Source organism: Nannobrachium achirus (genome assembly GCF_963921795.1).
Source record: "Nannobrachium achirus genome assembly, chromosome: 11".
Classification (NCBI taxonomy): domain Eukaryota; kingdom Metazoa; phylum Chordata; class Actinopteri; order Myctophiformes; family Myctophidae; genus Nannobrachium; species Nannobrachium achirus.
In genome coordinates this window covers 64,494,155-64,511,447 of record NC_137820.1, presented here as the reverse complement: position 1 = coordinate 64,511,447, position 17,293 = coordinate 64,494,155, and the positions used below count along the sequence as shown (strand labels likewise).

The 17,293-nt window shown below is 42.5% G+C and overlaps 1 protein-coding gene and 1 long non-coding RNA gene across 2 annotated transcripts in view; one reads left to right on the top strand and one right to left on the bottom strand.

The window, feature by feature from the left end:
* Positions 1-17,293, bottom strand: part of immp2l (inner mitochondrial membrane peptidase subunit 2) — a 343,336-nt gene that overhangs the window by 238,306 nt on the left and 87,737 nt on the right. The gene's annotated exons all lie outside the window — the stretch shown is intronic.
* On the top strand, positions 8,313-9,109 carry LOC308294623. The gene is made up of 3 exons (XR_013962527.1): positions 8,313-8,626; positions 8,849-8,933; positions 9,038-9,109. It is a non-coding gene; the product is annotated as an uncharacterized lncRNA (long non-coding RNA).

Sequence of the window (17,293 nt, the reverse complement as noted above, 5' to 3'; positions counted from 1 at the left end):
ACGAAGATTAAAAGGATGGTTTAAAACTAAACCACATTAATGAAAACTAGGTTTAAGGTTTGGTGCAAGCTGATTAAAATATAAACCTTGATTTAAACCAGTTTAAGACTTAAACCGTGTTGGTGCAAGCCGCCCTTAGTCTAAAACAGGGGTCTTCAACAGGGGGTCCGGGGACCCCTAGGGGGTCCTCGGAGTTACTACAGGGGGGCCACCAAATCTTTGTGTGAGGAGAACTTTAGCCAAAAATAGCAGATCTACAAGCTCTCAACGCCTCGCAGAGCTTGTAGATCAGCTATTTTCGGCAAATAGGTTTGGTGTAGAGGTAAAAAAGAGCAGACCAAGTACAGAGTGAAAACATTAATCCAACATAGACTGATGACAGTGCTGTCAAACAAGTCTATGAATCTATCTATGAAATCGATGAAAATCTGCGTCACACATTTATACAGATACTGTATGTAGAGGTGGTCCCTGCTTCATCTCTCTCTCAGCCAAGGGGTCCCTGGCCTGAAAACGTTGAAGACCCCTGGTACACCAAAATAGTCCTTGTGGTCTTGTTTCCATCGGGGAGTAAAAGGACAGAAACCTCTAACATCCATATTAACCCATTAGGACTGAAAACCATTATAAAAATGCCTTCTAAATCCTGACCTAAGTTTTCTGAGAAACGTAATTAAATATGTATTAAAAAAATGCAAGTGAGCGGTGCAAACACACACACGTGCATCTCCTTGTATGGGCCGTCCTGCCTGTAACGTCAGTTACTGTATGTGTATGAGCACAGACTGTGTGTACTAATACACACAAGTGAAGCGTGGGAGCGGTTTGCACCGCTCAAAAATTATAAACATAATATATATGTTACTTTATACTGTATAGCAAGAAGAACCCTTAAAGAGGTTCCTGTCTTGAAAGGTAAAAACCCCAAAAGGAGTTCCCATCCTAAATTTATGTTAATTAATGATGTATTTGATCATCTTACTACAGCGTTACACAAAAGCATCAAAAGAAGCAGATCAGCAAGCTTTTCGTGCTTGCACATCTGCTGCTTTTGATGGTTTTGAACTCAAGCCCTGAAGAGTAACAGTTTTGGACAAACAAGGTTTCACCACCTGGCAGATGTTTTACTGTACTAAAAGTAATGTAAAGGCACCTTGACATGGAACTTGAGTAAAATGTATTTAGTTACAGTACGTTCCCACCCACTGTGCCCGGCCCACCACCCAAACACCACAGATATCTCTCCTCTCCTTCCTGTTATGGTGGGATGGAGGGGGTAGAAGAAGCAGAGCTCCAACCGGCCTGTAAAGAACACCACCTGTACCTCCTCCACGCTAAGCACATGTGCCTGCACGGAGCAGATTGTCAGCTCAGAGCATCCTAAGCATCTCACAGGCTTTGTAGTGTGTGTGTCCCACACATACCAACACAAACACACACACACACCACGCTCTTCTCTGCTGTGTTGCCTTTTTTCCCTCTTAAATCCCAATCCTGAAAACAACAGGAGGGGCGGCTTTGATTGCAAGTTGGCTCAAGCCTGGAGTTTATCGTGGGACCGGTGTCGGTCGCACGCCAGAAATAGGCAATCTACAAGCTCACAACGCCACGAAGAGCCACGCGTTGTGAGCTTGTACGTCGGCCATATTTCCGGTGGGCGGCTAAGTATGAATTGTGGCATCGGATGCGGGTTGGTGGCAAAACCTGCAGGAATGTGCCAGGAGTTCTAGGAACCGGATTGTAGTTGATGCTAATTACATGCAAACCTCTCGGTGCGGGCGGCCCAAAACCCATCCTGTTCCGCTCTTCCCAGGAAAAGGAGCTCAGTTCAAAACGCTGCTAAAGAGAATGCCGATGCGAGGGCTTTTTCCAGGGTTTACACTGTGCAGGCTGTTTGGACATGCATATTCATAAGTTGTGGAACTTTTCTCGTTCATTACTTTATTTAATTTGATCTTCTCTTTGTTATCTGCCACATCCTAGCCGATCATAAAACAATCATCATCATGAACAAAAAACTAAAAACAAGTGAGCCTGGAGTCTATTTTATTGGTCTCTTATGACGTCTATTCATATGGGAGAAACATTTAGTCTGTCGGGTGGAAACCTCATATGTCCAAAACTGTTGCTTTTCAGGATTCAAATTCAAAATTAGCAAAAGTAGTAGATTGGTAACCTCAAAATGTGCCGATTCGCGCTGCATTTCAAGCTGCGTTTCAAGCTGCGTTTCAAGCTGCGTTTTGAGCTTGTGGATAAGCTACTTTTTTTCCCCAATCTTTTTAACCCACAATTTTGTAACCCATTTTTCACCCGGTGTCTAATGTAATCCTGGGCGCTACACTCCCACTGCCAACCTGGGGAGACAACGGACTGACCTCATGCTTCCTTCTATGCATGAGGAGTCCAAGTTGCTTCTTTTCACCTGACAGGAGGGAGTTTCCCCGGTTGGACGTAGCGCGTGGAAGGAACACGTTATTCCATCCAGTTCCTTTCCCCTCCATCAAGCACCCCGGCTGGCCAGGGGGAGGCAGTATAGAGACCAGGATTACTGCATGTTTTTTTTTGTGAGGGTACCTACCCTAGGAGACATGGGGAGAACATGCAAACTCCACACAGAAAGATCCTTTTGCCAACCCCACCTAGGGTATGGGCACTGATGACGCAGAGTTCTTGGTTCGCAGTTCTTGGTTCGCAGAGGTCCTGGCTTCGTCCCCCGGCGGGAATCGAACCCAGGACCTTCTAACTGTGAGGCGACGTCACTACCGACTGCGCCAGCGCCACCGTGACCCACTGGATCCGCTACTTTTGACACTTTTGTGTGATGCTATAATAGTAGATATGTTAATTCACAAAAGAAAAACATAAAAAGTTAGAATATTGAGATGAGAGGTTTCCTCCCCATCTTCTATGTGTGTGTGTGTGTGTGTGTGTGTGTGTGTGTGTGTGTGTGTGTGTGTGTGTGTGTGTGTGTGTGTGTGTGTGTGTAGGGGGGGAGGGGACGATGTTTTGCAGGAATCCGTTGGCGGGTTCTGCTCTCAGACGTAAACGGTTATGTTCACAGCAGAACATCAGATCAATCAGGTTGGTAATGGCTTTGCTCCGAGAGGCATGACGAATACCCACGGCGGCAGATAGCTCTCTGTGCGCTCCCATCATAAATGCAATGACACAAGCGCTCTCCCGCACCGCGCCGTACGACCCCGCCCGACCCCGCCCGCCTCCACAACGAGGAGTCATTCTGTAAATAAGATATTGAGACCTGGAACACATCATTACTTTAAAGGGCCACTTCACCTCTGGGACAACCCTATCTTATTTTATTGTTGTTTGGGACACGATCAACACATTATTTTTTTGTGTTCAATCTGTGTTTTTAGATATTTTAGTATTTCAGCATGATTAGTGATGCATTTTGCATTATCAGTGATGCGTTTTGCATCATATGATGCAAAACGCATCACTAGTACATGCTGAAATACTAAAATATCTCAAAAAACAGATTGAACACAAAAAATAACTAAAGGATTGTGTTGATCGTGTCCCAAACAACAATAAAATAAGATAGGGTTGTCCCAGAGGTGAAGTGGCCCTTTAACCATTATTTTGTGATTTAGCTATTAAAAAATAGCAGACCTACAGTACAAGATCACAGCGCGGGAATTGTTCCTTTTTTTGTGAAAAAAACAAAACAAAAAAAAACGCATGTTTCTATGTCAAGGACCCCTAGAATTATATGTATTTGGCCGCCGACCCCCATCTCAAAATATGTTGTTCCAGGGACCACCCAGAAGCAAATATTTGAGTTAAAAATGTTCGCTTTAAAAAAAGATATATTCAAAGATTTGCACAAATGTTCACGATTTTTCTAAAATAGCAGATCTACAAGCTCGCAGCGCGGCACTCGGTGCCGCGCTGTGAGCTTGTATATCTGCTATTTTTTAATAGTTGAAGCATAAAATAATAGTTAAAGTGCTTCCAGGTCTTAAAGTGATAAGATATTACTCGACCCTTGGACAGTTCCGTCGCCGTCGAGGCAGAAAGCTCTCATCTCCATATTTTAACGTATTATTTTCATAAATAATAATAATAATATTTAATAAATTAACGCCCTGCTCGATCATAACAACAGCGTCGCACAAAAGCACCAAAAGCGGCAGATCCGCGAGGAGCTTGTAGATCTGCTACGTTTTACCGTTTTTTAAATTGAAGAGTAGCCTGACGGTTTCGGACATGCGAGGTTTCCACTCCACAGGGACGATTTGCTGTTGAAATGAGTGCCAATTATACGCGGGAATCGCTCTCTTCCCCCTGCAGTGTGAAGAGGCATCGCATCGGACTGGAAACCCTGTATGTCCAACGCCATTATCTTTCAGGAAACTGAGGCAGGAAATGAAATGTTCCAGTGTTCGTTTTTACACAGTAAATCTTTAGTGTGGTTGCCCTAACAGGGCAACACTCTATAGCAGGGGTTTTCAAAGTGGGTGACTGGGGGCACCCTTGGGTGCCGCGACAGCAGTCCATGGGTGCCGCGAGATAATTTGATAATATTTGAAATTTATTTGGACATTTAAAAATATATTTAGTATCATTTTAAACTAGTACAAAGTTATTTTCAGACAGTTCTAACCAAAATGACTTATCTTGCTTTCCTCGCAACATAATCGCAACATATGCTATAAATATAAGGTGCTGGGAGTGAAAATTAGGAATATAATAATGTGGAGGTGCCTCAGATGAAAAAAATATATATGTATAGAGCCAAAAATGTTTGGGGACCCCTGCACTATAGCACTTGTCCGACTTTATTATTCAAGAGTGACCAAAGGTTTGGTGCACTACTCCTCCCACAGTTTATGCGCCACACACTCGTGCCATAATGTCAAATCGACCGGCTTCATCGGGAATTGTGTACTCTACATTTCTGTCGAGAAAGACTTGTTTAATTGATATTAATTCATTAGTGAATTGATTTTCCCCATTGACTTATATATCCATATCCACCAGTAAGACTCCCTAATCGGCTTATCTCCACAAATAGGCCAAACGTTTGTTTTACCAATTATCAAGACATACGGGCAGTTGACAGTTTGCCATGGTTACTCATTGAAGTTGAATCTCCATATATGGAGATAACCTACGCATCACACTAAGTCTGACCTCACCAGCCCATATTTGGGCATGAGCAACTTATGTCTCCATATATGGAGATATGATGACATCACACAGTCCTCAGCCGATGATGTGGCGTGATGTCATACAATACACAAACGAGCCCTACAGTATAAAGGGGCAATTCTTGCCAGGAAAGAAGCATTTCTTCGACTCAGACCTTATCGCCAGGGTTGGCTTATAGCAGCTGTCGGTAGGACCATATATTCTGTTAGTGTGGATCTCCTAACAGGGCATCATCTGGGATACAATCCCTTTTATGCCCATATATGGAGATCCCTAACAGAATCCCTTTCATGCCCATATATGGAGATCCCTAACAGAATCCCTTTTATGCCCATATATGGAGATCCCTAACAGCATCCCTTTTATGCCCATATATGGAGATCCCTAACAGCTAACAGAATCCCTTTTATGCCCATATATGGAGATCCCTAACAGAATCCCTTTTATGCCCATATATGGAGATCCCTAACATAATCCCTTTTATGCCCATATATGGAGATCCCTAACAGAATCCCTTTTATGCCCATATATGGAGATCCCTAACAGAATCCCTTGTATGCCATACTGTATATGGAGATCCCTAACAGAATCCCTTTTATGCCCATATATGGAGATCCCTAACAGAATCCCTTTTATGCCCATATATTATGGAGAAATCCCTGCTCTGAGTATCTGACATCAGTGTGATGTCACCTGTTTATGCCCATATATGGAGATATCTGCTCTGCGTATCTGGTTGCTATGGTAAACAGTTGGTTGCTAGGGTAAAAAAACATGGTTGCTATGGTAAACAGTTGGTTGCTAGGGTAAACAGTTGGTTGCTAGGGTAAAACCATGGTTGCTAAGGTGGTTGCTAACGTACACTAACAGACCAGCAACAACAGACTGTTGCCACAGCAACGTACACAAAGGTTTGTTGCGACCGTCAGGGAGCAGTTTACTATGAAAACCTCCACCGTCCGTCCGTCCGTCCGTCCGTCCGTCCGTCCGTCCGTCGGTCACACGTCACACGTCACACCTTTGCCCTGCTCATATCTCCGCATCAGTATGACATCACACCACATGTGTACACAAACCTTTGTGTACGTTGCTGTGGCAACAGTCTGTTGTTGCTGGTTTGTTAGTGTACGTTAGCAACCACCTTAGCAACCATGGTTTTACCCTACACTGTTAAATATTACCAGGATCTCACAATACTTTACATTATTATTTCACAATATAATACTGTATTCTGAATATTACTGTGTAATCACACCATCATCTGTGATAACACAACAAATGACTGTACTCTAAATTGTTATCAGGATTACACAACACTTTACAATATATCTCACAATAAAATATTGTGTTCAGAATGTTACTGTGATATCACAACAAATTACTTGTACTGTGCTGCATTGTGGGATTACATTTCAAATTTATATTGTGAGAGGGAAAGCAGTGAACTGATGGTGAAGATGGAATTATGAAATTATGAAGTCAATTTCAATTCAAAGGAACTTTCAGAAGTCATGTGAAGTTCATAACATTGCTCTGATAAGGTAAGTCACGCTCCTTTTTTACCCCCTCCACCTTAATGACAACTAGTTGTGCTTTCGCGTGTGGTTCAGTCTTGCTCCAGCAATGTATGTGTGCTGCAGGCTCTGAAGTAGCACTGCTTCCCTGCTGACGTGCGCCTGTCGAGCGGCAGAAGACACCCAAGCACACCGGTGAACCGGCACCGAGCGACGCGCGCCACTATGAGCTTGTATATCTGCTATTAGTTAAAGCGGTGTGTGAGGGAAACACACATTTAAACTGTCGAGTTAAATGTGTATTTCCCTTACAAACCACTTCAACTAAATAGCAGATATACAAGCTCATATTGGCGCGCGTCGCTCCGTGTATACGCCAAGCCGTTTCACCAGTGTGCTTGTGTGGTTTCTGCCGCCGATAGGCTGCACGTCAGCGGGGCTTATTTATATCATGTCGGCTGCTTACTAGCTAGCGGACCGCGGTAGAGAACGTTCCCTGCCCGGTTCAATACGGCCGACGCGCGTGGAAGAACTCCCCGCGACGCACGAGTTACAGACCCACACGGGTCCATTTGGTTCCTATATCTATCATTTAGCTGTGGACCATCTGGAACTCCATCACTCGGACGCGATAATGACCGGACACTACTTTGAGAACCACAGACAATCCTTGTGTCAGTTGTACGTATCCTTACGCCGGGTCCATTTGGTTCTTCTCAACTATATCAATGATAATATTTGCACCGGGGGAGGTTTTATGCTCCAGTGTGGCTAAAAGTTGCTGTTGTAAAAGCAACCGATCCACAAGCCAAGCGTCACGACACATGGGAGCCTGTAGATCATTGGTTTTCAAAGTGGGCTACGGGACCCCGCAGGAGTCCTTCAGGGAGTTCCAGGGGGTCCCTGGCTAAATTATAACAGGTCCATTTTGTTCCATTTGTACATTCTGAGAGTTAAATTAACATATATCATCTCAGAGATAGAAATACCATTACATATGTCCTGGGGGTCCTTGAAATTAAAATGGAATCACTACAGAGCCTTCAAAATCTTCTCTTATGGGGGTCCCTGGCGTATATCTTTTCAAATGGACGTCCACTGGCTGATAAGTGTTAAACCACTGCTGTAGAGATGGTCTACATTCGACGGGTGACACCATCAGATTAATGATTGATCATTAGCCTACCTGTGGTGTCTACTGCAGTAGGAGCTTAATTTCCGTCAAAAATCCCGTCATAAGTATAATGTCCTTAAATCTTTATGCATGGATTAAATGTATATATTTAATTGCCTACATTAAAACTTTGTTTTGACTTTGATGGAATCTCCTCGCCCAGTCGCCCCTCCCCTTTCCTCCACATGTGAGACATTATGGTCATTAGGGTGACATAGGGTGATTTTTTTCCCCTTAATATCATAATGTAAGCATACCTAGAAAATAATGTAAGTCAGAAAAATACTGGAATGTGTCTGAATAGAGATTTTATTTTTTATATTATCTTCATCAAATAATATTAAAGTAAAATAAACTGAACATTTTGGAAAGATTTCATTTATTTTAAACTGTACCAAACAGTACATGCCACAGAGTGATAAGCCACTCTGTGGGCATAAATACATTGTGTGTGTGTGTGTGTGTGTGTGTGTGTGTGTGTGTGTGTGTGTGTGTGTGTGTGTGTGTGTGTGTGTGTGTGTGTGTGTGTGTGTGTGTGCGTGCATGCGTGCGTGCGTGCGTGCGTGTGTGTGTGTGTGTATTGTGGAATGCATTTAGCATTTCACCTCTTAACAATATCACACAATGGGTATCTCTGTTCAGGTGATATAATGAAGGATGCTGTCCATTGAAGAATAAGATGGGACCACGTGATGGCTACTGCAACTTCAATCTGCAGTATCCTTCCTGAGGATGGCACTTGTACTCTGGAGTTTATCCAAAGGTATTATACTTATAGGCTACTGAAAATGTATTATACTGAATTTAACATTGCTAATAGAATTTGGCATAGAATAATACAAAGTAGATCTAATGTGATTGACAGATTGATTGAGGTTCTAGATAAGGTTTTAGAGGTCCTGGAGAGAGTTTGGTGTCAGCTTGAGATCTCTTGGGCATGGTCAATCATTGAGGTGGTTGTTGTCTTGTCTTATTTATTTTACAGCTGTGTGCCACAGCCACTGATGTGCAGATGACAGAGAAATTACCAAGCACCCCCTGCTTGATTGTCCAAGGTAGATCAAAATAAAGTGAGTTGTGTCACAGTTTGTGATGTTGCTGATCATTGAAATTCTACTCTTGTTCAATTAGCATTTCACCTCTACAATATCACATAATGGGTATCTCTTTTCAGGTGATTTAATGAAGTCTATGGCCTGGATGCTGTCCATTGAAGAGCAAGTGTGATGGGACAACACGATGGGATCATTATTGGATAGCTGTGGTTTTCGCGATCTACTACAACTTCAATCTGCTCCTGAGGATGGTGTGTGTACTCTGGATTGGAGGTATTGTAACACTGAAATTGTACTGAAGCATTGTACTGGATTGCTTGCAACATTGATACTTGAATGTTACTTACTCTCAGTACTACTTTCTTTCTGTGGTGTAGGGCAGGGGTTTTCAAAGTGGGTGACAGGGTGCCGCGAGATCATTTGATAATATTTGAAATGTATTTATTTGGACAAATATTTAGTATCATTTAAACTTGAAGTACAGTTATTTTCAGTCAGTTCTAACCAAAATGGCTATTATCTCAACGTTTTCCTCTCAACCTAATCACTTTTCACTAGTTTAGTACATTTTATGGATGATAAATACAAAACTAACGGTTTTGGACATAAAAGGTTTCCACCCGACAACGATGATATGCTATAAATATAAGGTGCTGGGAGTGAAAATTATAATGTAGGGGTGCTTCGGATTAAAAATATATTTATGGGGTACCCTGAGACAAAAAAGTTTGGGAACCCGGTGTAGGGTTTACTTAAGGGAAAGGGGAACTGCTGCATGTGCCTTGTATAAACGATGCAATATATGTTTATGTGAAAGTAAAAGTTGTTGTCTTGTCTTATTGTTTACAGGTGCTTCATGGGCATTAACCCTGAGAGAGGCTCCAAATCGAAGAAGCGTGGCGTATCAACCCACACGTGAGCACACTTTTGAGACAACTTGTGGACTTTGAATGGTCGATGGTATTCAGGACTCCAATATGAGACACACTCATACGCATTTGAGAAAACTTGTGGACTTTGAATGGTCGATGGTATTCAGGACTCGAATATGAGACACACTCATACGTGTTTCAGATGCCCTACTCTTGTTTGTCCAACTCCACCAGCCATTATTCTTATCTGGATATGTAAAATTGCCAATATTCTTTGCTGATGCCCTGTCACTTCATTCAGCAATGCTCGCCTCTTCTGTCTCGGCCTGCATGTTAGCAAGGTGCATACTGTAATCATTAGTTTGCTTTGTTCTTACCACTACTGTGTTGCTTTATACCTTCAGGACTTATGTGACTGAGTGCAAAGTTGAGGTGTACTTCACATACTTCGTGCCTGCTGAAGTGTGTTCATATAACACACAGGAGGGTTGCCAGATTTCTCCCCAAGTTGTGAAGGCAACCTCCATTTGTGTTATATGGACACATTTCACCTCTGTTCCAGCTGGCATGAGGGTGAGTAGATGAGTTATTTTGCAGTTAAAGGAACAGTTCACTCAAAAGTGAAAATGTTGTATCTACTCACCACCATGCTGATACAAAGTCAGGTGAAGTTTTTTTTAGTCCACAAAATCACTCCTGGAGTTTCACAGGAAAACAGTGTTGCAGCCTCCTAAATAACTAAAGTCTATGACAACCAGTTTTCAAACTGGCCTCCAGACACCAGACCAAACTCCAGGAGTGTTTGTAGACTTAACACTTCTACTGAGTAAAGGCTTCATGTGTGGTTCTTCTTTGTCCATTTGAAATGTTGCACTTTGTATTGGAATTGTACAATAAAAAGTTTAAATGAATGAAGTTGTTTTTCCTTTCTTTTTTTCTTTTAGCATGTTTGTGTATGTATGGTAAAATCACAGTTAAGGCCCATTCCCACTGAGCCAGATAACAGATAAAAAAATCTCTTTCTTCAGATATTTTTCCATTCAAAGTGGATGATAGATAGTTAGATACAGATAAAACAATATCTGTCACAGATAAAAGAAATATCTGTGGCAGATATTTTTTATCTGTATCTACCATCCACTTTGAATGGAAAAATATCTGTAGAAAGAGCTTTTTTTGTATCTGTTATCTGGCCCATTGGGAATGGGCCTATAAATTCAAATTTACAATATTTTACTGTATTAGATACAATTTACTGTAAATTTACAGTAAATTACTGCCTACTGAGCTGCCTTACATTCACAGTAATAGTGTAAAAATACAGGCAACTACTGTAATATCACAGTAAATAACTGCAATACATACTGCTAAATCACAGTAAATTACTAACATTTCACAGCTGTGAAATTACAGTAATTTACTGCGCAATATTTACTGTGAAAATTACTGTGAAAGTAATGCAATTATTAGCCAGTAATTTACTGTAAATTTACAGCGAATTATTTTACAGTGTAGCAACCAACTGTTTACCCTAGCAACCAACTGTTTACCATAGCAACCATGTTTTTTTACCCTAGCAACCAACTGTTTACCATAGCAACCAGATACGCAGAGCAGGGATCTCCATATATGGGCATAAACAGGTGACATCACACTGATGTCAGATACTCAGAGCAGGGATTTCTCCATAATATATGGGCATAAAAGGGATTCTGTTAGGGATCTCCATATATGGGCATAAAAGGGATTCTGTTAGGGATCTCCATATATGGGCATACAAGAGATTCTTTTAGGGATCTCCATATATGGGCATAAAATGGATTCTGTTAGGGATCTCCATATATGGGCATAAAAGGGATTCTGTTAGGGATCTCCATATATGGGCATAAAAGGGATTCTGTTAGGGATCTCCATATATGGGCATAAAAGGGATTCTGTTAGGGATCTCCATATATGGCATAAAAGGGATTCTGTTAGGGATCTCCATATATGGGCATAAAAGGGATTCTGTTAGCTGTTAGTGATCTCCATATATGGGCATAAAAGGGATGCTGTTAGGGATCTCCTTATATGGGCATAAAAGGGATTCTGTTAGGGATCTCCATATATGGGCATGAAAGGGATTCTGTTAGGGATCTCCATATATGGGCATAAAAGGGATGGTATCCCAGATGATGCCCTGTTAGGAGATCCACACTAACAGAATCCATATATGGTCCTACCGACAGCTGCTATAAGCCAACCCTGGCGATAAGGTCTGAGTCGAAGAAATGCTTCTTTCCTGGCAAGAATTGCCCCTTTATACTGTAGGGCTTGTTTGTGTATTGTATGACATCACGCCACATCATTGGCTGAGGACTGTGTGATGTCATCATATCTCCATATATGGAGACATAAGTTGCTCATGCCCAAATATGGGCTGGTGAGGTCAGACTTAGTGTGATGCGTAGGTTATCTCCATATATGGAGATTCAACTTCAATGAGTAACCATGGCAAACTGTCAACTGCCCGTATGTCTTGATAATTGGTAAAACAAACTTTTGGCCTATTTGTGGAGATAAGCGACCAACGGTCGCTTATCTCCCGATTAGGGAGTCTTACTGGTCTCCCGATTAGGGAGTCTTACTGGTTGCGACCGTCAGGGAGCAGTTTACTATGAAAACCTCCACCGGCCGTCCGTCCGTCCGTCCGTCCGTCCGTCCGTCGGTCACACGTCACACCTTTGCCCTGCTCATATCTCCGCATCAGTATGACATCACACCACATGTGTACACAAACCTTTGTGTACGTTGCTGTGGCAACAGTCTGTTGTTGCTGGTCTGTTAGTGTACGTTAGCAACCACCTTAGCAACCATGGTTTTACCCTAGCAACCAACTGTTTACCCTAGCAACCAACTGTTTACCATAGCAACCATGTTTTTTTACCCTAGCAACCAACTGTTTACCATAACAACCAGATACGCAGAGCAGGGATCTCCATATATGGGCATAAACAGGTGACATCACACTGATGTCAGATACTCAGAGCAGGGATTTCTCCATAATATATGGGCATAAAAGTTATTCTGTTAGGGATCTCCATATATGGGCATAAAAGGGATTCTGTTAGGGATCTCCATATATGGGCATACAAGGGATTCTGTTAGGGATCTCCATATATGGGCATAAAAGGGATTCTGTTAGGGATCTCCATATATGGGCATAAAAGGGATTCTGTTAGGGATCTCCATATATGGGCATAAAAGGGATTCTGTTAGGGATCTCCATATATGGGCATAAAAGGGATTATGTTAGGGATCTCCATATATGGGCATAAAAGGGATTCTGTTAGCTGTTAGTGATCTCCATATATGGGCATAAAAGGGATGCTGTTAGGGATCTCCATATATGGGCATAAAAGGGATTCTGTTAGGGATCTCCATATATGGGCATGAAAGGGATTCTGTTAGGGATCTCCATATATGGGCATAAAAGGGATTGTATCCCAGATGATGCCCTGTTAGGAGATCCACACTAACAGAATCCATATATGGTCCTACCGACAGCTGCTATAAGCCAACCCTGGCGATAAGGTCTGAGTCGAAGAAATGCTTCTTTCCTGGCAAGAATTGCCCCTTTATACTGTAGGGCTCGTTTTGTATATCTCCATATATGGAGACATAAGTTGCTCATGCCCAAATATGGGCTGGTGAGGTCAGACTTAGTGTGATGCGTAGGTTATCTCCATTTATGGAGATTCAACTTCAATGAGTAACCATGGCAAACTGTCAACTGTATGTCTTGATAATTGGTAAAACAAACTTTTGGCCTATTTGTGGAGATAAGCGACCAACGGTCGCTTATTGCGACCGTCAGGGAGCAGTTTACTATGAAAACCTCCACCGGCCGTCCGTCCGTCCGTCCGTCCGTCCGTCCGTCACACGTCACACCTTTGCCCTGCTCATATCTCCGCATCAGTATGACATCACACCACATGTGTACACAAACCTTTGTGTACGTTGCTGGGGCAACAGTCTGTTGTTGCTGGTTTGTTAGTGTACGTTAGCAACCACCTTAGCAACCATGGTTTTACCCTAGCAACCAACTGTTTACCATAGCAACCATGTTTTTTTACCCTAGCAACCAACTGTTTACCATAGCAACCAGATACGCAGAGCAGGGATCTCCATATATGGGCATAAACAGGTGACATCACACTGATGTCAGATACTCAGAGCAGGGATTTCTCCATAATATATGGGCATAAAAGGGATTCTGTTAGGGATCTCCATATATGGGCATAAAAGGGATTCTGTTAGGGATCTCCATATATGGGCATACAAGGGATTCTTTTAGGGATCTCCATATATGGGCATAAAAAGGATTCTGTTAGGGATCTCCATATATGGGCATAAAAGGGATTCTGTTAGGGATCTCCATATATGGGCATAAAAGGGATTCTGTTAGGGATCTCCATATATGGGCATAAAAGGGATTCTGTTAGGGATCTCCATATATGGGCATAAAAGGGATTCTGTTAGGGATCTCCATATATGGGCATAAAAGGGATTCTGTTAGCTGTTAGTGATCTCCATATATGGGCATAAAAGGGATGCTGTTAGGGATCTCCATATATGGGCATAAAAGGGATTCTGTTAGGGATCTCCATATATGGGCATGAAAGGGATTCTGTTAGGGATCTCCATATATGGGCATAAAAGGGATTGTATCCCAGATGATGCCCTGTTAGGAGATCCACACTAACAGAATCCATATATGGTCCTACCGACAGCTGCTATAAGCCAACCCTGGCGATAAGGTCTGAGTCGAAGAAATGCTTCTTTCCTGGCAAGAATTGCCCCTTTATACTGTAGGGCTTGTTTGTGTATTGTATGACATCACGCCACATCATTGGCTGAGGACTGTGTGATGTCATCATATCTCCATATATGGAGACATAAGTTGCTCATGCCCAAATATGGGCTGGTGAGGTCAGACTTAGTGTGATGCGTAGGTTATCTCCATATATGGAGATTCAACTTCAATGAGTAACCATGGCAAACTGTCAACTGCCCGTATGTCTTGATAATTGGTAAAACAAACTTTTGGCCTATTTGTGGAGATAAGCGACCAACGGTCGCTTATCTCCCGATTAGGGAGTCTTACTGGTCTCCCGATTAGGGAGTCTTACTGGTTGCGACCGTCAGGGAGCAGTTTACTATGAAAACCTCCACCGGCCGTCCGTCCGTCCGTCCGTCCGTCCGTCCGTCCGTCCGTCCGTCGATCACACGTCACACGTCACACCTTTGCCCTGCTCATATCTCCGCATCAGTATGACATCACACCACATGTGTACACAAACCTTTGTGTACGTTGCTGTGGCAACAGTCTGTTGTTGCTGGTCTGTTAGTGTACGTTAGCAACCACCTTAGCAACCATGGTTTTACCCTAGCAACCAACTGTTTACCCTAGCAACCAACTGTTTACCATAGCAACCATGTTTTTTTACCCTAGCAACCAACTGTTTACCAAAACAACCAGATACGCAGAGCAGGGATCTCCATATATGGGCATAAACAGGTGACATCACACTGATGTCAGATACTCAGAGCAGGGATTTCTCCATAATATATGGGCATAAAAGGTATTCTGTTAGGGATCTCCATATATGGGCATAAAAGGGATTCTGTTAGGGATCTCCATATATGGGCATACAAGGGATTCTGTTAGGGATCTCCATATATGGGCATAAAAGGGATTCTGTTAGGGATCTCCATATATGGGCATAAAAGGGATTCTGTTAGGGATCTCCATATATGGGCATAAAAGGGATTCTGTTAGGGATCTCCATATATGGGCATAAAAGGGATTATGTTAGGGATCTCCATATATGGGCATAAAAGGGATTCTGTTAGCTGTTAGTGATCTCCATATATGGGCATAAAAGGGATGCTGTTAGGGATCTCCATATATGGGCATAAAAGGGATTCTGTTAGGGATCTCCATATATGGGCATGAAAGGGATTCTGTTAGGGATCTCCATATATGGGCATAAAAGGGATTGTATCCCAGATGATGCCCTGTTAGGAGATCCACACTAACAGAATCCATATATGGTCCTACCGACAGCTGCTATAAGCCAACCCTGGCGATAAGGTCTGAGTCGAAGAAATGCTTCTTTCCTGGCAAGAATTGCCCCTTTATACTGTAGGGCTCGTTTGTGTATTGTATGACATCACGCCACATCATCGGCTGAGGACTGTGTGATGTCATCATATCTCCATATATGGAGACATAAGTTGCTCATGCCCAAATATGGGCTGGTGAGGTCAGACTTAGTGTGATGCGTAGGTTATCTCCATATATGGAGATTCAACTTCAATGAGTAACCATGGCAAACTGTCAACTGCCTGTATGTCTTGATAATTGGTAAAACAAACTTTTGGCCTATTTGTGGAGATAAGCGACCAACGGTCGCTTATCTCCCGATTAGGGAGTCTTACTGGTGTACACATGTGGTGTGATGTCATACTGATGCGGAGATATGAGCAGGGCAAAGGTGTGACGTGTGACGTGTGACCGACGGACGGACGGACGGTGGAGGTTTTCATAGTAAACTGCTCCCTGACGGTCGCAATAATCCATATATGGAGCTATACCAATGTCTTGAGTTTGTGATGTCAGATGTAGAGGTATTGGCCAGCTCCATATATGGATATATGGCGCAACCCACAACTCGTTAAAAGTTTTACTTTTCCCAAATATGGAGACGAATGACATCATATGTCTGACATCATAGACCACATGAGACTGACACAGTATGTCCATATATGGGCATAAAAGGGACAAGGACGGAATGCTTAGCACCGCTCAAATACAGACAAGAACTGACAGATACAGAGATATTTGCAAGTGTGACTCACCTCAAGGTAACCACACTTGCAACTTCCAATTGCATCTTTCTATATTTTTTTCTTCTTTTTTGGTCTTTTGAATAAAATTCCATTCAGTTTTAGTCATATTTCAGTTATCTGAAATGTGTTACTTTTTGTCTATTTTTAGTTGACTGCATCTACAGTCGGTTTAGTCGACTGAAATGTTTTTTGTTTTTTTTTTGCGGGCCGTGATGGCGTCGTAATGCCCGATTTATACTTAGCTACATGCCGGAAATAGCAGAACTACAAGCTTAAGTTTTGAGCATGTAGATCTGCTTTGTTCAGAGTGCGACACCCGCAAACAACAAAGCACGGATGTGCAGAGAATGTTAGAGGGGCAGGGGCTGACATTTCTAAAAGAGCCTTTTGGAGAAAATATCGAAAATAGCAGACGCGTTGTGAGCTTGGAGGTCGGCTATTTTCGATGCTTGATACCACACTGAGCTAAACATAATCAAGCCAATACTGGAGATGTGGCGTACGGCATGGATTTCTATACAGAAAGGGTAATTATTTCAACATAAGATGCTCCGTAACCCCTCAGTGTCAAACACGGCCTTATCACTACCACAGGCCCCCAGAAGTAAC